The sequence below is a fragment of the Hyperolius riggenbachi genome, chromosome 6 (genome assembly GCF_040937935.1).
Source record: "Hyperolius riggenbachi isolate aHypRig1 chromosome 6, aHypRig1.pri, whole genome shotgun sequence".
Lineage (NCBI taxonomy): Eukaryota > Metazoa > Chordata > Amphibia > Anura > Hyperoliidae > Hyperolius > Hyperolius riggenbachi.
This window is the reverse complement of record NC_090651.1, coordinates 198,733,779-198,755,938: the sequence shown is the minus strand read 5'-3', so window position 1 is coordinate 198,755,938 and position 22,160 is coordinate 198,733,779.

Below are 22,160 nucleotides of genomic sequence, written 5' to 3'. Positions count from 1 at the left end.
CTTTAGGCTCACTTTAAGGGTGATATCACAGCACAACGGTATAAAGGTACCACTGCCAGTAATCCTTCTCCCATGTCCACGCAGGCAAGGACAGGACACTCTAGCGATCTCATGGTGATGTCGGACATGCGGACATTCTTTAGTCCAATGTCTCGCCTTAGCCCTTCCGGATCCATCCTCCACCAGGTAGCCAACTACCTGGCCTTAAGTGTGGATGTAGACACTCTGAGCAGCGATGAACCCCTGGACTACTGGGTGCGCAGGCTTGACCTGTGGCCAGAGCTGTCACAATTTGCCATCAACTTCTGTCTTGCCCTGCCTTAAGCGTCCTGTCAGAAAGGACCTTCAGCGCAGTTGGAGGCATTGTCACTGAGAAGAGAAGTCGCCTATGTCAAAAAAGTGTTCAGTACCTCACCTTTATCAAAATGAATGAAGTCTGGATCCCGGAGGGCTACTGCCCGCCCAAAGACTAAGTCAGTCCCCACACACAGCATCTCTGCCTGCACGCCGTGTGACTGCCTGCCCCATGACTAAGTCGATCCCTACACAGCATCTCTGCCTGCAGGCCGCTTGACTGCCTTCTCCGCCACCACCAACAGGGTCCAGGACTCCAGGCGGATTCCTGAATTTTTAAGGCCTGCTAGCAGTGGCCGCTATAATAATTTTTCTGGTGCGTGTACATGCCTGCCTAATTATTCTGGCTGCACTGCAGCTGCAACAACAAAACAAAAGGCATGTACATGTGTCAATTCCCCTTCGTGATCGTCACCTTGCTGCGGTGAAGGGGCTTGCGTATCACAATGAAGCAATGACCGATGGCTATATGAGTGTCTTGGGGGGAGGAGGGGGACACCCAAGATAATAAGGTTGTTGCTTCATTGTGGACAGACCAAATTCGATCAGCTGGATAGTTACTGTTCTGTCATTCAGCTACCTCAGCCTCATCATGGTGGGCACCAGTCCAGCCATCACTACACAAACAGCTGTGTGCGGTGCGTTACACAGTGAGTTTGGTCTGTCAGTGTGAAGCAGTACACTAATTACACTACCTGATTGATGTATACACATGCAAGATGTTTTAAAGCACTTTAGGCCTCCAATTTAGCATGCAATGTGATTTCTGCCCTTAAAACGCTGCTGTGCGTCAAATCCAGATTTTTTCCCGGGACTTTTGGCGTGTATTTCACTTCGCCATGCAAAAATTTAGATGTTAGACCCCTTGAAACATCTTTTCCATCACTTTTTGTGGCCAGCATAAATGTTTCTATTGCTGTTTGAAAAGTTCGCGCAAACCGAACTTTTTGCGGAAGTTCACAAACCTAAAATCGGAGGTTCGAGCCATTTCTACTTCTCACGTGTACACCACTTTGTATTGGTCTTTCACGTGGAATTCCAATAAAATTGATTCATGTTTGTGGCAGTAATATGCCAAAATGTGGAAAACTTAAGGGGGCCAAATACTTTTGCAAACCACTGTATACAGTGTAGGGAATAGTACTGTTTTTTTGTTGTTGTTTTTTTTAGCAAGGCCTATTTTTAACATTGACTTATGCAACCAGAAACAACATTTATCTGGCACCAACCAATCCCCGTTGGTGCCAGATAATGGGAGTTTTACTGTATTAGATAGCTAGAGGCGCCCCGGACTGAAGGGAGATTTTGTCAGTGGAATGCTGAGAGCCGCTTGAGTAACCTCTCATTTACGCTCTGATCAGGACACTAAATAGGAAATAAGGGAAGGAGCCACCTCTCCATAATCAGGCGCCTGTAGGCATATGCCTTCTGGTAATTCCAGCCCTGACTATAACCTAACCCCTCCCTACTCTCACACAGAACCTTCCTCTGGTGGTGCCTAACTCTAAGACAACCCCCCCCCCCCGCCTGGTGTTGCCTAACCACAAGAGCCCCCGGTGGTGCCTAACCCTAAGTACCCCCGGGTGGTGCCTAACCTTAATCCACCCCTGGTGGTGCCTAACCCTAATACCCCCTTGGTGATGCATAGCCCTAATCCCCCCCTGGTGGTGCCTAACCTTAAAGTGACCTAGAGACGACTAAATACTAAAGATTTATACATACCTGGGGCTTCCATGAGCCTCCTCTGGACGGATCACTCCCACGCCGTCTTCCTCCGACTTCCCGTTCTCCTGGTGGAAGCCGTAGTAGCATGGCCAGTCAGAGCTCAGTACTACTGCACAGGTGCAGAACACTCCCAGCCGTAGGAGCGAGATGGGTGGAGTGGGAGACCACTTGCAGCCGCACTGCACATGTGCCGACTGACCCCGAATGGCCAAACTTACAGGGCCTTTAGAAGGAGAACGGGAAGGCGGAGGAAGATGGTGTGGGAGCAATCGGTCCGGAGGCGGCTGGAGGAAGGCCCAGGTATGTATAAATCTTTTGTATATAGTCGTCTCTGGTACACTTTAAGACTAACCGCTAACAATAATACGATAAACAACAATTTAATCGCAGCCCCCCACTAAATAGCATAACGGTAAATACATTTTTTTTTACAACAAATAACAATTGCGCCCATTAATGGCTGCACTTTTTTTATCTACTCCTTCTCTGACTATCTTTTGACATAGCCCTATTTAAAAGCACTTGATGGTATTCTCTAGTCAGTTACCTGTTTGCCACTTGAGGGTGGTGTGTTTCCAGGAGAAAATTTCCATTCTACTACAAACTGATTGCCGACTGTGGTAGAGTATGTACATGGCAAGATGACGGTCGCACCCAGCTTCCCTACAACAGTTTGTTCTGGTATAGTGACAGTCACAGAGAGGGCTGTGTCTGAAGATAAAATAATATCAATAATGAGTAAAGCTAGGACATTTTTTAATTCACTGCTGTTTATTTAAAATATAGCTACAGACATATAGCACCAGGCATGGCTTCAGACTCCTTAGCCCTAATGCGGAATTTGAAACTGGGCCGTCCCACCCTAGTGTATTTATAACGTAACTCGGAACACTCCCCCCCCCCCCCCATCCCTGACAATGAAGCCAAGTTAATTATCCATCAAGGTTACCTGTTGCACCAGAATTCAAAGCTTGACTGACTATATAATAGCTGATCCCCAGCGCCCAATTGTTTCACTTGGCGCCACCATAGCCTCAACTTATATTGTGGTTTATGGCAGCACCTAATTTATTGATTGGGCTGTGCACTCAAATTCATTGCTTCGATGTATCCAGCCTCTGCTACATTGTGTGTGTGTGTATGTGTGTGTGTGTGTGTGGGGGGGGGGGGGGCAGGGGGCTGCATTCATCAGTGCTGTAAAATGCACCCTGATCAATCTCATTTAAGCCCCAGGTTCTAATCTCTAAAACCATCTCCTGCTCAACCCACATTAGGAGGGTTGGAAAGAGCAGTGATGTAGGGGTCATAGTCATGAGTCATGATCAGACCAGTGTTTTTCAGAGCGCCTTTGTGTTCCCCAGCACAGCTGCATTTTCTCCTCCCTCGCAACGCTGCCTTCACTTCAGGCTATCACAGGTGGCCTGGCAATGTACTCTTCTGCAATATCTGCTCCTACCTTCCTATAATCTGGTGGTGCTATTAACAGCTCACGGCTGTTGGCATCCTGACTGCCACTACCCCAAACTTCCCCTTAAAGAGAACCTGAGATGAATAATAAAAAACATTCATTCATGCCTGGGGCTTCCTCCAGGCTCCAGCCCCCTTTGGCCTGATCCGTCCCTTACCGCTGTCCTCCGCCCCTTGCATCCTCCATTATGGCTCACAGTAACTGGGAGTCGGGGCATAGTGGGCATTGTCCCGGCCGCGACACGCTCCCATTGCATAGTGTTCAGCTCCTGCGCAGTATTACTGTGCAAGCGCAGAAAGCTCCTGGCCGCGGGATCACGGAGGGGGAGAGCACTGCCGCACTGTGCCTACACCGACTTCCCGCAAGTGCCCGAATTTACCGGGAGCCATAATGGAGGATACAGGAGGCGGAAGAGGGCGGCGAGGAAGCAATCAGGCCAAAGAGGGCTGAAGGAAGCCCCAGGTATGTATGGATTTTTTTCTATTATTCATCACAGGTACGCTTTAAGCCCTATACACGCACTAGATGAATAGATGAAACTTGGCCAAGAAGATCGATAACCGCCTCTGCTGAGAATCCAGCGGCAGTAGTGGCCCCTGATGCAACTTGCCACCTGAATAAGCTGCAGTGTGTTCTGGTCATGGTCAGAAATGGGTGCTACTGAACTGTTCTTTCTGCTTCTTAAAAGAAAAGTCCACTTGAGGCTGGGTGCACACATGGCTGTGCGTGAAAGGTTGAGTTTTCTGTCATGTTACGGGAGGTTTTTGTGTACGTTTTTTGTGCATTTATGCGTTAGCGTTTCTTTCCGCATATGCGTTTTTCTAGCGTTTTGCATACATTTTTAAGCATTTGCGGTGCGTATATACAAAATGCATATGCGTTTTGTATGCATTTTCCATGCGTTTTTCAATTGTGTTTTATGCAAATTACTAGAAAGACAACAGGAAGCGGAAATACATCAGAAAACAATAAAAAAAAAAACCCTCATATTAAAACGTATGAAAAACACATACAAGATGCAATACATCGCATTACCATTAACTTTCATTATGTGCGTTTTTGATGCGTTTTTGAAAACTATGCAACAAAACCAGCAATTTTAAAAATGCATAAAAAACGCATATGCGTTTTTTGACTTGGCCCATTAATTCCATTAGCGGCAAAACGCTGCGTTTTCCGCAACGCTAGCATTTCTGCTAAGTGTGTTCCTAGCCTGAATTGTGAAAAACCAAAAAAAAAACAGTTGTTCAGTTCAGATCTATTTGGAGCAGTGTATTGTACTGTATTAACTAGGTCTATTTTTAACATTGCGTCTCAAGCAGCCAGAAACTCTACTGCAATTCTTTGAAATTGTAGTTTAATCTAAAGGTGCCCGTAACACTATTCAATTTAATCTGGCAGATTTGATCACTGGGATTAAATCTGCCAGAGTTCAATGTCTGAACATGGCTGCCTGATTGTAATTTCAATTGATTTCCAGCATAAATCTTTCAAAATTATAGATATGAAAGCATGATCAAAAGGTGGGGCAAGGTGGTTTGTATGCTTGGGGCCTAGAGTTGGCTGATGGGCCCATAGGTCTACCCCAACCTAAGTGCTCCCTTGGGGCCCCTGCAGAGTATTAGCTGAGCACATTCACCATTCACATGACTGGCTGGTGCGCTTCCTCCTGCCGATGTTATAACAGTACACAAATCCCATTGAGTCACGGAGTACGGGCACTGGAGAGATGAAGTCAGAAGGACACAGGAGAGAGTAGGTGAGTGCACTCTGTTGCTGCTGCAGGGGCCCTGGGGGAACACTATAGCTTTGGGAACTTAAGACCTGGTGGTCACCGGTCCTGGGGAAGCTACTGTAAAGGCGGTCTGATGGATTTTTAATAGATCTCATGCTGAAATCTATTTTAAATCCATTGGCAGTGTATGGCAGTGATAGATCTCTCTCTCATATTTCATTAAAAGAGGGATCTATATTTTGGGCATGTCAGAAGGCAATCTGCCAGTGTATTGCAGGCTTTGCGCTCAACCCCACTAGAAGCCTTTTCTAAGCGCTAGGGATTTGTATAAAATCACATCACTCAAGTGGGATCACACCCATAGGGCTCGATTCACAAAGCGGTGCTAACCCAGTTAGAGACTTTAGGCGTGATAACCATTGCACCACGCTGGTGAAAAGCCAGTTTAGGCGTGATAAGTTTAGGTGTGCTAAGTTTAGGTGTGATAAGTTTAGGCATGCTAAGTTTAGATAAGTGTAGATAGCGTGCAAAGTCCCGCACGCAAAGCAGCGCCATTAAACTCTATGCGAAGTGCACCAGACTTTGCTAGCGCAAAACTTTTGATCAGCTGTGCACTGCGGTGCTAACGCAGTTGGTGCTTAAACTTATCATGCCTAAACTTATCACACCTAAACTTATCACACCTAAACGTATCATGCCTAAACTGAGTTTAGGCATGATAAAGGGCTTTTCACCAGCGTGCTAACTGTTAGCACCGCTTTGTGAATCAGGCCCATAGTGTTACATTAGTAAGAGCTTTTCAAATCACAAAGTGCTCAGAAAAGCGCTCCTAGTGGGTTCCAGGCCTTTAAGAGGTTTCTTAGACGGACAGTGTTAATTAGCAACATCAATAGTCATATCAGTCCACAGGAGTCCATGGAAAAAAATATTCCCCAAAAAATGTTTTACAAAAAAAAAAAAAAAGAGAAAAAAATAGACAAAAACCATCGGGCGATACTTTACAAAGTCACTGATGGTATTTTTTCAACAGTTATAATAACAAAATCAATAATGTCAATAGTAATAACAATAATAATAGAAAAATACCAAAACAACATCCATAAAAAAAACAAAAAAAAAAACAAAATATTCATGTGATTTTGAAATAATGATGACATGCTCCCTACTGATTAATTTGTCGGGATTTTAGCAACAGCTCCACTAGAAACAGAAGGTGTCAAAACTGAGCTGACAGCAGTCTCGACATAAAACCACCAATACATTTCACCTATATTTGTCTACTGTACAAACGGGGCCATGATCTCAATTAAAAGGTGACAGGTTTGGTTTATTCTACTTTTCTAGAAAACATCAACATATTATAATACATTTAGAAAGTGGCGTCTTACCTGAAAAAATGGTGACTATGAGAAGAAACAGGGATTGGTGGAGCATGATGGCGGCTGCAGAATTTTATGACTCTGAATGACTCTGGAACGGAGTGCGAAACCTGTTATCTCTGCAGCTATTGTACTGAAGGGAGAAAACTGTGTGACTCACTGATATCGTCCAGCCGTTGGTGGGTGAGCACTGTTTACCTGGCTAATATATGGTGTTAAGGCACTAGTGAACTCGAGAGGCCATTTTTTAAATAGTTGTCATATATCCTTCATACATTTCCCTTACAAAATCAGTTTGCTTTATTTATACAGCAGCCGTGAATGATTTTGACACCTATATTAACAAGATTTCTACAAATAATCCACCACAAGAGGCAGGGACGGTGCTAGGATCCAAGAAGATCTGGAGTACCCCCGTAGTGGCAATTATGCAGTGTGCTTAGCATTCTGTGGCAAATGGTGGCCTTGGTCATAACAGATTGTGGACTTAAAGTGGACCTTGAACTCGCGATTCTCTCTCTGCTATAAAAGATAAGCAACAGCATAATAACCTTAAAACATTTCTTTGCTACAGCTCATACAAATTCTGCAATAAATCTGTTGTTTTTCTACCTTCTGCTTTCATGAAAGCAGACATATTGTTAATGTCCTGTATTTACCAATTAGCTCTCTGCCGTGGCAGGCAGCTGACACAGCTAGGAGATCAAATTACCACTTGTGCTTAGTCACATATGAGGGGGAGTTTGATAAGCTAAACTATCTAAATACATACAGGGTGCATTTTTATATGTTTTCCTTTTGTCCTGTGCAAGCATTCAGGTCCACTTTAACAAAATAATATATGTGATCCTACCAGGGTGGAAATAAAAACTGGTGCTGCACTCACAAAACAAAACTTTAGATGAAGCCACCTTCCTTGAATAAAAACGTATCTCACAAAAGTGAGTACACTCACATTTTTCCAAATATTTAATTATAATTTTTCATGGGACAGCAATGAAGATATGACAAAGTAGATATGTAAGATATGTAAAGTAGTCAGTGTATAGCTTGTATAACATTGTAAATTTGCTGTCTCATTTAAATAACTCAACACACAGCCATTAAAGTGTAAACTGCTGGCAACAAAAGTTAGTACACCCCGAATCAAAAATGTCAACATTATGCTCAGTTACACATTTTCCCACCTTGCCAGAAACTAGTCACGGGAGTACACACTAACAACAAGGTCAATAGTTCATGTATTTTACGCCGCTTGGTAGGGGGATGCAGCGGCAGCACTGAGTCAGCGCTAGGAGTGATGCTGCTACTGATGGAAGCGGGGTCCCTGGATAGAGAGGCTGAGCGGCACTGACAGCATGATGGCGTGGTAGCGTGAGAGCTGCAGCTGCTCGGTCACCATCGGCACTCAGCGGTCAGCTGACGGGGAGGGGAGGTAGCGGAGGAGAGAGAGGAGAGAGAGGAGGAAGCGGAAGTAGATCGCTCTAGCGTCTTGCGTAATGTGCATTGTAGCGTGTACAGCGGATACAGCGGCTCCGGTCTCCGGCTTCTGGTTCCTAACTTCTTTAAGCTTCTGCGTACAGGGTCCGTCTGCGCTCAGGCCCCTGGCTTCCGGCTTCCGGCTCCCGGCTCCGTCCAGGCTCCTGTCCTCCAACTTTTGGCTCTGGCGTCCAGCCCCTGTCCGTGTTCTGGTGTACCAGGAGATGCTCCGGGAGACGGTGATACGGGCAGTGGAGGGTGGTGGGCTCGATATATGAGTATATGAGCATGTGAGCCGGGAGGGGGGTAATAACTGCTACTGTTTGGAGCCACTGTTTTGTATCTGGCATTTGTATCTAGTGTATCTAGTGTGCCCAGTGTATCCAGTGCCTGGTGCCTACCCAATACCCGGGACCAGTAGCATATACATGGTATTTGGTAGCTGCCTGCCTGCCTGCCTAAGCGTTCATATCTGTATTGGTGTTTTGGTGTCTTGGGTGTTTTGGGGTGTTTTTGTATTTAGCACCTGCCTAGTACCTGGCTGCCTACTACCTACCTAAGTACCTGTCTGATATCTGGTATCTTTCTGATATCTGCTTGATACCTGCCTATTTTCTGCCTATATCTGCCTATATTGGGTGGTTGATAGCTGTTGGGGTGGTTGTGGGAGCTGTGGGGCACTGTGGGAATGTTATGATTGGGCACTGTAGGTACTTAATAGATACTTCAAGCACCTGCTTAAGATATTTGCCTGCTGGGCGCTGTAAGGGTTAATGCAGTTGCAAGATACCCTTGTTTGTCTGTCCTGCTGAGTATTGCAGCGTTGTAGGTGTTGACATAAACACTACATAACCTGGAACAACATTGTACAGTTGGCGCTACTTGTTTCTTAATTTATAATTGGTGGATGTGAGCAAGTGTGTGCTGGGAGTGCTGTGCTAACGGGTAAAGAGTGTATTGTGTATTGCTGGCTCTGAATGATCTAAAGTCTGAGTGACTTAAAGTCTGGTTAAATATTAACAGATATAACAGATATTAACAGATATTAACAAATATTAATATATAGAAACATCATCTCCACATACCCAGATTAACATACTTTCTTCCCAGTAACACCATATACCACCTATTACACCTATTACTACCTATTACTATCTATTATTGCCAATCACCTCTCATTATTAGTACCTATTGTCCTGCCCTATCCACCTTTTGGAGAATTTTGGAGAATTTGAGACCTAATTTAACTGCTCGGTGAGGGGGAAGGAGCAGGTGGGGGGAGGAAGGAAATCGCCAGAGGGGAGCGGCAATAATAACAACTATCAGTTTTATGACATAAGCAGCTTACAATATAGCTGATTTAACTACCCTTCTAGGGCACTAACATCGATTATCGATATTTTTTATTGTTACTGTCCAACAATTTACCATACCTCCTACTGAAATATCAACGGAGAGGGAGGAGGCTATAGTAACGGCCAAGGGAGACTGAATTGTTGCTGAAGACTACCATGGCAAAAGTTGTCAAAAACAGAACGAGAGCTAATCAGCAAGAAAGAGACCTAAATGACTTTGGGTTCAGTGCAAGCCCTCAGAATGAAGGTCAATCTAAACAGACGAAACAAGCAGCCACATCTCCTAGGGCAACTATATCTTCACCCCGCCTATTGATGGGGGCACATGGTGTGGTTACACCAAAGGAGATTAATACTCATATTAGAAGATTAAACGAAGCATGTAAAGCCCTTAGTCCAGGAAATACGGAAAAGAAGGGAATACAAACAGCTGAAACACAGACCCCGAGTCAAAACAAGAAAAGACCAACGTAATAGAAGAAGAAAGGAAAGTTGAAGGAATCTCTGAAATAAAAATGAGAGAAATCCTAAAGGAATTCTCAATAGGGATCCAATCAACAATGGTGGAAACGGTACAGACAGCCATTAAGGAAGCAGTGGTCGAAGAAATGAGACCAATTAAGGAAGCAATTGCAGGAATAACAGAAAGAATGGAAGTCCTGGAAAAAGAGGTGCAGGCACTGGGCCCAGAGACTAAACGACTGGCAGGAAGACTATTGACACAAGAACAGCAGCTATGGACCTTAAGTTGTAAAGTGGATGATTTGGAGAATAGGGGGAGACGGAACAACATCAAGATTAGGGGAATTCCAGCAGCGGTTCCCCCTCAGGATTTACATGCCACTGTGCAAAAAATGTTTGCAGAGATTCTGGGAGAAAAAACCCCAGCAGTTATAGAGCTCGACAGAGTGCATCGGGTAGGAAAAGAAAGAACTATCAGTACAGGGAGAAGCTTTGATGTACTATGTAGAATACATTTTTTTAAGAAAAAAGAAGAACTAATGAATATCGCCAGGACGAAGGGACGAATGCAGTATCAAGGATACAATATTGAACTGTTTCACGATAATTCAATGCGAACAATTCAAAGAAGACGGTTATTAAAACCCATCCTAGAGGCTGTAAAACAAAAAGGAGGTCGTTATAGATGGGGTTTCCCCCTATCAATCTTCATCACAGTGGATGGAAAAAGCTTCTCCATCCAAGATGGTGATCCACTAGTCGAAGTGCTACCATTCTTAGGGTTAGACAATGTAAAAATAGAGGGATGGGACAGACCATAGAGTTTGTATTGATTAAAAATCGATTAGTAGATAGGAACTTCCTCCTTACTTAACCGACATAAATCTCAATTGCTTCTTTTTCTCTCTCACTCCTTGTCTTTCTCTTTCTCTCCCTGTCTCTCTCTCTCCCTGTCTCTCTCTCTCTCCCTGTCTCTCTCTCTCTCTCGCTCTCTCTCTCTCTAAGAGCGTATGGTAGTATATCCCCTCCATTCCATGGTAGTAGCAATCCTAGCTACCGCCAACGCATTGAGATTAATAAGATCAATGCGTGGGCAAGAGTGTCTAAGAGACACACGTCAACCACTTAAAGAAATCTGGTGTGGTCGACCATTTGATAATGACTCTGCTGTTGGTTGTATGCGGAATGAATGGTTAGTATGTATGAACCGGGTCTGGCCTCTAGGTTACCGTTTTTTTTTACTTTTCTATTATAAATAAAAATGAATGTTCTAAGAATTGAAACATTGAATGTCAGAGGTGCAAACTCGCCATTAAAAAGGAGTAGAATTTTAGAAGAATGAAATAGAAATAATATCGATATAGGCTTCTTACAAGAGACACATTTTAAAGAAGGGAAGATCCCATCCCTATTAAATAAAAAATACACGACCTGTATAAACAATGTAAACTCAGTCCAAAAAACCAGAGAAGTTTCGATCATCTTCCATAAAAAATTAAATTTTAAGCCAGAGGAGATATATAAAGATACCTGATAGTACTGGGAAAAATTGAGGGTCATGTAGTGACATTGGCCAATATTTATGCCCCGAATAAAGGCCAAATTAATTTTCTAAAAATTTTTTTGAGTATAGTAAAACAGAAGGGGAAAGGGAAAATTATTATAGGAGGTGACTTCAATATGACCATGGATATGGGTTTGGACAGCACTGGGGGGATTGGGAACATCTCAAAAAAAGAGAGGGATGTATGCCTGGAGTTAATAAAATCTCACAAACTGGTTGATGCCTGGCGTATATTTAATCTGGGAATTAAGGATTATACCTATTATTCTGAAACGCATAATATGTTCTCACGACTTGACTATTTTTTGATCCCCCAGGACCAACTCCAGGACATAATCGATATAAGTATTGGTAATAGATCCTTCTCAGATCATGCCCCAGTAAGACTGTCCATAAATGGTTTTAGCGAAATTCATAGTCCCAAAAGTTGGCGTTTGCAGACAGAATTATTAAAAGATAAAGAGATTATAGGAGAGATCCAAGATGCTATAAAGGAATTCTTCGAATTTAATTACTCCCCCAATATATCACAGAATGTATTATGGGACACTTTAAAATGTGTATTAAGAGGCATATTTATTAAAATAAATGCAAGGAAAATAAGAGAAAAAAAAGTGAGCTTAACGAATTACTGGACGAGTGTAATAAATTGGAAAGAATTCTCAAACAAAGTCCGGATGAACCTGTCCGGTCAAAATGGAATATCGTCAGAACTCGGATTAATAAATTATTAGATGATCATTGTCTAAAATATTATAAAGATATTAGAAAAAAATATCGAATTGGGAGGAATAGATCAGGAAAAATTATGGCATCCCTACTAAAAAAAGAAAAAAGTACAGTGTTCATTGAAAAGATAGAGGATGAGAGAGGTGATCTTCAATTTTCAACGCAAAAGATAGGTACAGCATTTGTACATTATTACTAAAAGCTATATAATCTAAATAATAGTCAGGGAACAGAAAATGAGTGCCCTTTTTTAGATAAAACTGACATGCCACATATCACTAAAGAGTTAAAAGAATCATTAGAGGCCCCAATAGAGAAAGAAGAATTTCTGAGAGCAATCAAGTTCTCTGCTAAGGGGAAATGCCCGGGGCAAGATGGATTCCCATTGGAATTTTATGAACAATTTTCAGAGTCCTTGGCACCGTTCTTTTGTGCAATGGTTAATGAAGATGGTCGTGAGTTGATGTTCTCTAATAGAACAAATGAAGCCATAATCTCTTTAATACCAAAGGAGGGCAAATCACTCTCGAATTGTTCGGACTTTCGCCCGATCTCCATCATTAACTGCGATATTAAGATCTATTCCAAGATATTAACATACAGATTGGAAGAGGTGGCGGAGTTGGTCCTGGGGGAACAACAGTCAGGATTTAGGAAATATAGGCATATGAAAGATAATATCTATACAGCCATTGATGTCGCACATAGATCTAGAGCCAGTAAAAAAGAAGCAATACTTGTAGCAATAGATGCAGAAAAAGCATTTGATAGAGTGTCAAGATCTTTTTTGATAAATACATTAAAAAAGATCGGACTAGGGCCGTTATTTATATCTAAAATAGCCCAACTATATAGTAATCAATCAGCCAGAATAAAAGTAAATGACTATATCTCAGAACCGTTTGGGATAACAAACGGGGCACGACAGGGCTGTCCCCTCTCCCCGGTGCTGTTCAATCTCTGTCTGGAATCATTAATCAGGAACATACAATCGGACTCTCAGATAAAAGGTATCAAAGTGGGAAATGAAGAGGTTAAAATTATAGCTTATGCGGATGACATACTCTTAACTCTATCTGAGCCTTAAAGCTCATTGAAAAAATGTATGAATTTGTTTACTGAGTACGGCAAAGAAACTAACTACAAACTAAACCGCCAAAAAACATATGTTTTAGACTTAGGCTGCTCGTCACAGACAAAAGAAACCATCAAAGAGCAATCCGGGTTCCAATGGGAAAAAAAATCGATCAGGTATCTGGGGGTGAATGTATGCGCACACTCACAAGATTTGTACAACTGTAATTTTGGGAATGTTTTGAGGGAAAGTAGAGTGGCATTACAAAACTGGGATCGCTCAATTTTTAATATACTGGGAAGAATTGCGATTATTAAGATGATGATCTTACCTAAGATATTGTTCCGTTTGCAGTGTGTGCCTATATCCCTCCCAGTTAGGTGGTTTGATGAATGTGGTACCATATTACAAAAATTTATCTGGTCTAGGACTCTGCGCAGACTGTCGTACTCCACGATCTCGAGAGGAAAGAAGTATGGGGGTTTGGTTGCCCCGGATATATATAGATATTATGTGGGTACTCACTTGCTACGGGTATTAGAATTGAGAATTGATGATAATAGTAGAACTTGGGTAAGATTGGAGAGGGACGATCTGCGCCGCGAATTATTTGAATCATGGGTACCACAAAAAATTAAACAAGCTGTTCTATCTGCCTCGCATCCATTGCTGACACCGTCAATAGACATCTTCTCTAGGATAATTAAGCAATGGAACCTTAGTGAAGGTCCCTCCCCGATGATGACTCTTGCAGCTGACCCACATTTCGCTCCGGCCAGAGATAGAGCTTGGTGTAGGGCCAATAAATTAGAAACAGATATGAGACTTATTCACATTATGGGTTGTAAAAAACTAAATATCATATCGGTCCTGGTTAGTGGGGAGTTAACAGCTTTTAGTAAAGTACAACTTCCTAACTTCTGGAAAAGGTATATAAGAAAAAATGTAGCGTTAAGACAGGATATAAATATATACGAACAGTGGTTCTTGAAGAAACTTAGACCACCTAAGGCATTATCAAAGATCAATAATTTACTAGATGAGACCTCACATAGGGCATTGCCCGCATATGCGACCAAATGGGGAAAAGAGGTAGGCTTAAAATTGGATGAGAGGTTATGGGATAGGATCTTCCGCTCAATTTGGATAACTTCGGATACAAGTACCCAATTAACACAATACAAACTCATAACGAGATGGTATCTTACACCGGCAAGGATGGCAAGTAGTGGCCTAATAGCAAATGACACATGTTGGAAATGTATCAATCAATGTGGTACTTTGGTACATATGATGTGGGAATGTCCTATAGTGAGGAATTTTTGGGTGGAGGTAGAACATTTTTAAAAAACTAAATTTACTAAGCAATTAACCATCGATATTATGGGGGCTCTGTTTGGAGTGCTGGAGGGAGCTCAGGGACTGGGTCAGGTGTGGGAGTCATTGTTGATCCTAGGAACAGCAGTTGCGAGGAAACTTATTATAAAATTATGAAAAAAAAAGGGAGCACCATCTGTTCAAGAATGGGTAACTGAAATGACAGTAATTTTGGAGGACGAAGTAGGTAATGAGGTAGTAGAAGAAGTAGAAGACAGAACACAACCTACTTGTAGAATAGCAAAAAGAAATGTGTATATTATGGAATAGTAGGATATAATCTGAATTTAATGATGGAGGAGGCCAGTCCCGGAATAAATGGATGATTGGACGGGGTGAATATGGATGAATGGATGTAGTAAGAGGAATGAGGTAGGATGTGGAAGAAGGGGTGGGAAATATCTACCGCCTTATGTGTCTCTCTATTATGATAAAGGAAGTAATAGGCCCTTATAGCCAGCAATGAGGCGCGGACGAGAAGAGGATGGGGGGTCTAAAATAGGTCTGGGGCGGTAGAGGGGGGGGTGGGATCTGATTCGGAGGATTTAGTGTTTGTTTTTTCTCTAGCTTAATTTATTATATAATAAAGATGTTTATAGATCAACGCAAACTATGATGCAAATCACTCCTAACTACAGGAGGTCTCTGATGAAGCCAAGTTAACAGGTTGGGACATGGCTTTTGTTGAGCTGCTGACTGTTTGCAAGAAAAAGAAAAAAAAAAAAAAAAAAACACACTAACAACAAGCTGCAATACTACAGTACCAGGTAGTGTTGGGCGAACACCTGGATGTTCGGGTTCGCGAACGTTCGCCGAACATGGCCGCGATGTTCGGGTGTTCGCGCCGAACTCCGAACATAATGGAAGTCAATGGGGACCCGAACTTTCGTGCTTTGTAAAGCCTCCTTACATGCTACATACCCCAAATTTACAGGGTATGTGCACCTTGGAAGTGGGTACAAGAGAAATTTTTTTTTTAGCAAAAAGAGCTTATAGTTTTTGAGAAAATCGATTTTAAAGTTTCAAAGGGAAAACTGTCTTTTAAATGCGGGAAATGTCTGTTTTCTTTGCACAGGTAGCATGCATTTTGCCGCCATGCAGTCATAAATGTAATGGAAGGGAAGGGAAGCGACCAGCAGCAGGAGGAGACGTCCTCTGAGTGTTCTTACTATACAAGCGCTTTTTATCCTTATGTTTGTGAGTACAACTCTTGCATTTTATACAATAAATCGTGGATTTTACACTATTGGAAGCCTTTTAGTTTTTAGATGTATGCTTGATATTCTGCCATCAGACTGTGGAGGTGGATCACAAACTGGAGCACGGAGACTGAGACTGCACACCCTTAAAAACGTGGACAGCTGTCTGTGAGTGTAGACAGCGGCAGCAGAGGGTGAGCAGGAGATTTATAGGTGGTAGCGGTTGGATACACTTGTTTGCTGTATAAACAGGATTGCACTATGATAGCTTCTCATTGTTTTGTTTGAGATTAGATGCACTATATAACGTTGGAAAAGGAGCTGGTTAACCCCTTAAGCGCAGTTGCTGTCTTTAGGGCTAGGCAGCCTTACAACCAGGTGAGCGTGCCATTTGTTGGTCAATTATCACGGATGTGGAGGTGACCCCATAAATCAAGCTGCACAACCGGACCCCATAGGGTGTTGGTCCCTATATAGCTTCAACATAAACGGATCGCACTATGTGTTTTTGTTTCTCTTTTTGTTTCTCTTTTGCATATGAACTGTGCCAATAACGGGATAATTCCTTGGAGCATCTGGACTTGGATGGTGGACAGTTAAGGAAGCACTAAAAAGAACTGTTTGTATGATTTAATGTTTGGGAAGGGGCAGCACACTCTATAAGCACTGTTGTTATTGATGAGATGTACATGTGGCATCTGTTTTGAGTTGCAGCAAGCCTAGATACAGAGGGGAGGGTGAGAAGAGGGGAGCGCAATTGACAAGACCATAAATGTAATAAAGATAAGCAGTTCCATAAACAGGGACCGGCAACGCTAACCCAGCAGCAGCACACGTGATGGAACAGGAGGAGGCGCAGGAGGAGAAGGCCACGCTTTGAGACACAACAACACAGGCCTTGCATGAGGACAAGAAGCGTGCGGATAGCATGCATTTTGCCGCCATGCAGTCATAAATGTAATAAAGATAAGAGGTTCCATAAACAGGGACCGGCAACGCTAACCCAGCAGCAGCACACGTGATGGAACAGGAGGAGGCGCAGGAGGAGAAGGCCACGCTTTCAGACACAACAACCCAGGCCTTGCATGAGGACAAGAAGCGTGCGGATAGCATGCATTTTGCCGCCATGCAGTCATAAATGTAATAAAGATAAGAGGTTCCATAAACAGGGACCGGCAACACTAACCCAGCAGCAGCACACGTGATGGAACAGGAGGAGGCGCAGGAGGAGAAGGCCACGCTTTGAGACACAACAACCCAGGCCTTGCATGAGGACAAGAAGCGTGCGGATAGCATGCATTTTGCCGCCATGCAGTCATAAATGTAATAAAGATAAGAGGTTCCATAAACAGGGACCGGCAACGCTAACCCAGCAGCAGCACACGTGATGGAACAGGAGGAGGCGCAGGAGGAGAAGGCCACGCTTTGAGACACAACAACCCAGGCCTTGCATGAGGAAAAGAAGCGTGCGGATAGCATGCTTTTTACCGCCATGCAGTCATAAATGTAATACAGATAAGAGGTTCAATAAACAGGGACCGGAAACGCTAACCCATCACAGATGGTCATTGTTCATGTTACTTGGTTGGGGTCCAGGAGTGTTGCATAGTCGTTTCCAATCCAGGATTGATTCATTTTACTATGCTATACAGTGGTGGCTGAGTGGTGTACTACTGTTCCCAGCAGCGACACAGAGCACAATGGTATACAGTGGTGGGTGAGTGGTGTACTACTGTTCCCAGCAGCGATACAGAGCACAATGCAATACAGTGGTGGGTGAGCGGTGTACTACTGTTCCCAGCAGAGACACAGAGTGGCAGTAAACACAATGCTATATAGTGTGGGTGAGCGGTGTACTACTGTTCCCAGCAGCGACACTGAGCACAATGCTATACAGTGGTGGGTGAGCGGTGTACTACTGTTCCCAGCAGAGACACAGAGTGGCAGTAAACACAATGCTATATAGTGTGGGTGAGCGGTGTACTACTATTCCCAGCAGCGACACAGAGCACAATGCTATACAGGGTGAGCGGTGTACTACTGTTCCCAGCAGACACACAGAGTGGCAGTAAACACAATGCTATATAGTGTGGGTGAGCGGTGTACTACTGTTCCCAGCAGCGACACAGAGCACAATGCTATACAGGGTGAGCGGTGTACTACTGTTCCCAGCAGAGAGACACAGAGTGGCAGTAAACACAATGCTATATAGTGTGGGTGAGCGGTGTACTACTATTCCCAGCAGCGACACAATGACCGGGGGACCCTGGCTAGCCTGGCTGGAGAGAGAACTACCCTGCCTGCCTACCCAAAGCTAAACCCACAGACAAATGGCGGAGAAATGACGTGGATCGGGTATTTATTTACCCGAACCACGTGACCCGTTCGGCCAATCAGAGCGCGTTCGGGTACGAACCACGTGACCCGTTCGGCCAATCACAGCGCCAGCCGAACGTTCGGGTTACGTTTGGCCATGCGCTCTTAGTTCGGCCATATGGCCGAACAGTTTGGCCGAACACCATCAGGTGTTCGGCCGAACTCGAACATCACCCGAACAGGGTGATGTTCTGCAGAACCCGAACAGTGGCGAACACTGTTCGCCCAACACCAGTACCAGGGAGTGGCACTCTTCAGACTAATATAGGCCTTTTGGCGCAACTGCTCAATGCATCACGCATGCACTCGGGAACATGCACTCCTTGCATGCACACAATGCTATGCTAAGGAAGGAAGAAAGTGGCCTGTGGCACAATGTATCTCTCTTCTCCGTATTCTCTCTTCCATAGTTAGGGCAGAACGAATAACTCCCAACTTCACGGGCTCAGACTAATTAATAGTAGAGGTGGATGCAGACGCAGGTAAGGGAAACAATGAAACAAAGAAAGAACATGATGTATCAGTCACTGTTCTTTCCAGTTGCCGTTCCCGATATCTGCGGTCAATCTGGATGGAGGTCAGAATGAGGTCGTCCAGGGTTTCAGGTACTCCTATCCAGGCTAGCTCATATTTAATATTTTCTGATAACCCAAGGTGGTACAGTTTTCGTAGGGCAGACTCGTTCCAATCAGTTTAAGATGCCCAACTACTAAACTCAGAGACTGCGCAGAGATGCTTCAGCGGTAGCATGATGTTGAGGATCATCATATAAAATAGCCATTGTTGTGAAGAAAGCTTGGTTGGAACTCAAGCACTAGTGTTTCTTATCCATCAACTGGTGTGTCTAAGACTGAGGTTCCCTTTGCATTAGGGAGATAATGGCCCTAAAGGCCCAAAACTTGATCTGGTCCCCTGAAACCCAGGATTATGGAACAGGAGCTGTAGTTGTACAGGGATAAGGCAACTGGAGCTGGATTGATAGAATTGATAGGATTGCAAGTTGATCCATCCTTCCAGATGCATGTAGCCGGTCTCAAGCTTTGTTTGCATAAGGGTGCTTAGCATGCTTGAGACCTCAGCGGTCTCAATTCTTTAGCTGTAATATTCTTTCACGTACCTTGGGTATAGGAGACCAGTTAGCTGAAGTCAGCAATCCTTGAGGCTTGCCAACTGTTCACCCTGAGGTTGGATCTCCAGTGAACAAGGGGCAGGAGCACTTGCAACAATGATGGCGTGATGACGAGGCATGTGACCAGATTGGTGACGCGGCACTCCAATGGGTCAAGCCTGATACTGCAATGACTTGACACAAAGACAAACCTGCAGGCAACACACTTGTAGAAAACAGGCAGGCAAGCAGAGGTCATTAACGGATCAGGTTCTCAGACAGGGAAGGCTATGGCAGCAGAACGGGCTGCACTGCCTCCTGCCCATATGAAGTGCCAAAGCATGACTTGCAGAATGAATGGGTCCCTATGCAAAGTATTTAAACCATGGGCCCCAAGTAATAAAACCAAAGATATCTTTAGGTGTGTGGGTAAGGGTTAGGGTTTAGATAGCATTGCCATTAAGAACTTTCACCTATTTAAATTGTTGTCCTGGACACTGGAACATCTATATGCAGGGAGTGTATGGAGGTAGTCATCTTAGCCGGTGAATACTATGTGGACTCCATTTTGTCTGTTGTGATGCCGTGGTAGGTACATTTCTTTTCCTTTTAAGTGCTAGACATCAGCCCTTTTCATTAACTTCACTTCATTAACTTCACTGGAAGTGAGGATGGCAGACAGGTATTGTGTACAGGGGCGTCGCTAGCCCTATTTTGGGGGGGCACGTGCCCTCAATCTGTCCTGGGGTGCCACGGATCTCTGCCCGGCCGCCCCCTCTGTCAGCGGCTCCCTCCAGCCGCCGCCGCGTCACTCAGACCTCAGGATCAGGCGGCGAGCCGGCGACCAATCGTGCGGGCACTAGGACCCAGCGCCCGCACTGATATGCGGAAGTGACATCACTTCCGCATATTGAGCGGGTGCGTCCGGCGCCCGCTGGTACTGGTCGGGTCGCCGCTGATCATGAGGTCTGCTGCGAGGTAAGGGGGGGGGGGCGGCGGCGGCTAGAGGGGGGGGCCTCCCTGTCACTCACTCCCTAAAGGGCCTCCCTGTCATTCACTCACTCCCTAAAGGGGCTCCCTGGCACTCACTCACTACCTAAAGGGCCTCCCTGTCACTCACTCACTTCCTAAAGGGGCTCCCTGTCACTCACTCACTACTTAAAGGGCCTCCCTGTCACTCACTCACTTCCTAAAGGGGCTCCCTGTCACTCACTCACTTCCTAAAGGGGCTCCCTGGCACTCACTACCTAAAGGGACTCCCTGTCACTCACTCACTGCCTAAAGGGGCTCCCTGGCACTCACTCACTCCCTAAAGGGGCTCCCTGGCACTCACTCACTGCCTAAAGGGGCCTCCCTGTCACTCACTCACTTCCTAAAGGGGCTCCCTGGCACTCACTCCCTAAAGGGGCTCCCTGGCACTCACTCACTGCCTAAAGAGGCTCCCTGGCACTCACTCACTGCCTAAAGGGCCTCACTGTCACTCACTCACTACCTAAAGGGCCCCCTGTCACTCACTCACTTCCTAAAGGGGCTCCCTGTCACTCACTCACTTCCTAAAGGGGCTCCCTGTCACTCACTCACTCAAGGGGCTCCCTGGCACTCACTCACTCCCTAAAGGGGCTCCCTGGCACTCACTCACTCCCTAAAGGGGCTCCCTGGCACTCACTCACTCCCTAAAGGGGCTCCCTGGCACTCACTCGCTGCCTAAAGGGGCTCCCTGGCACTCACTCGCTGCTTAAAGGGGCTCCCTGGCACTCACTCACTCCCTAAAGGGGCCTCCCTGGCACTCACTCACTGCCTGAAGGGGCTCCCTGGCACTCACTCACTGCCTAAAGGGGCTCCCTGGCACTCACTCACTCCCTAAAGGGGCTCCCTGGCACTCACTCACTGCCTAAAGGGGCTCCCTGGCACTCACTCACTGCCTAAAGGGCCTCACTGTCACTCACTCACTACCTAAAGGGCCTCCCTGTCACTCACTCACTTCCTAAAGGGGCTGCCTGTCACTCACTCACTTCCTAAAGGGGCTCCCTGTCACTCACTCACTCCCTAAAGGGGCTCCCTGTCACTCACTCACTCCCTAAAGGGGCTCCCTGGCACTCACTCACTCCCTAAAGGGGCTCCCTGGCACTCACTCGCTCCCTAAAGGGGCTCCCTGGCACTCACTCGCTGCTTAAAGGGGCTCCCTGGCACTCACTCGCTCCCTAAAGGGGCCTCCCTGGCACTCACTCACTGCCTGAAGGGGCTCCCTGGCACTCACTCACTGCCTAAAGGGGCTCCCTGGCACTCACTCACTCCCTAAAGGGGCTACCTGGCACTCACTCACTGCCTAAAGGGGCTCCCTGGCACTCACTCACTGCCTAAAGGGCCTCACTGTCACTCACTCACTACCTAAAGGGCCTCCCTGTCACTCACTCACTTCCTAAAGGGGCTGCCTGTCACTCACTCACTTCCTAAAGGGGCTCCCTGTCACTCACTCACTCCCTAAAGGGGCTCCCTGTCACTCACTCACTCCCTAAAGGGGCTCCCTGGCACTCACACTCCCTAAAGGGGCTCCCTGGCACTCACTCGCTCCCTAAAGGGGCTACCTGGCACTCACTCGCTGCCTAAAGGGGCTCCCTGGCACTCACTCGCTGCCTAAAGGGGCTCCCTGGCACTCACTCGCTCCCTAAAGGGGCTCCCTGGCACTCACTCACTGCCTAAAGGGGCTTCCTGTACTCACTCACTGCCTAAAGGGGCTCCCTGTCACTCACTCACTGCCTAAAGGGGCTCCCTGTC